This window comes from Apodemus sylvaticus, chromosome 5 (genome assembly GCF_947179515.1).
Source record: "Apodemus sylvaticus chromosome 5, mApoSyl1.1, whole genome shotgun sequence".
Taxonomy (NCBI): Eukaryota; Metazoa; Chordata; class Mammalia; order Rodentia; family Muridae; genus Apodemus; species Apodemus sylvaticus.
The window spans coordinates 77,427,011-77,428,391 of NC_067476.1; positions in this window are offsets into that span (position 1 = coordinate 77,427,011).

Genomic DNA, 1,381 nt, shown 5'->3' on the forward strand with positions numbered 1-1,381 from the left:
ATAGTTTTTTAAACATATTGACATTTCTATTATATATATATAAAACATGTTTGGGTATATATTTAGCACACACTAATCTTGCCATAACAATTTGTTACTTATTTTATATAATTTTATAGTCTTTTAATTCCTTTTATTATTTTTTGTTGGTTTTCTTTTGAGGTTAAAAGAAGATATATAGCAATGGATTTTTTTACCAGTTTATTTTTGTGTATCCCATATATATATATATATATATATATATATATATATATATAGCCTTGTAGTTAGTAGAATACTTACAAACACTAGTTATAACAAATGAGTTTTAAATGATAAGTTAACTTTGATCATAAAGTCAGAAAATCTGAACATCTAATCTTTTTTTTTTTTTTAAGATTGTACTTTGAATTTATTCAGGTTTCCATGAATTTATGTTACCACTCTTGGGTACTTTTTTTTCTTTTTCTTTTTTTATTTCATTCGATATATTTTTTATCTACATTTCAAATGTTTTCCCCTTTTCTGGTCCCCCAATCCCCAAAAGTAACATAAGCCCCCTTCTCTCCCCCTATTCTCCCACCCACCCCTTCCCACTTCCCTGTTCTGGTTTCACCTTATACTGCTACACTGAGTCTTTCCAGAACCAGGGGCCACTCCTCCGTTCTTCTTGTACCTCATTTGAAATGTGGATTATGTTTTGGGTATTACAGTTTTCCATGCTAATATCCACTTATTAGTGAGTGCATACTGTGGCTGATCTTTTGAGACTGGGTTACCTCACTTAGTATGATGTTCTCCAGCTCCATCCATTTGCCTAAGAATTTCATGAATTCATTGTTTCTAATGGCCGAATAGTACTCCATTGTGTATATATACCACATTTTTTTTTTTTGCATCCATTCTTCTGTTGAGGGATACCTGGGTTCTTTCCAGCTTCTGACTATTATAAATAGGGCTGCTGTGAACATAGTAGAATATACATCCTTATTACATGCTGGGGAATCTTCTGGGTATATAGCCAGGAGTGGTATAGCAAGATCTTTCAGAAGTGACGTGCCCAGTTTTCTGAGGAACCGCCAGACTGATTTCCAGAGTGGTTTTCCCAATTTGCAACTCTACCAGCAGTGGAGGAGTATTCCTCTTTCTCCACATCCTCGCCAACACCTGCTGTCTCCTGAGTTTTTAATCTTATCCATTCTGACTGGTGTAAAGTGAAATCTCAGGGTTGTTTTGATTTGCATTTCCCTGATGATTAATGAAGTTGAACATTTTTTTAAGATGTTTCTCCTCCATCCCAAGTTCTTCAGGTGAGAATTCTTTGTTTAACTCTGTATCCCATTTTTTTAATAGGGTTATTTGGTTTTCTGGGGTCTAACTTCTTGAGTTCTTTGCATATATC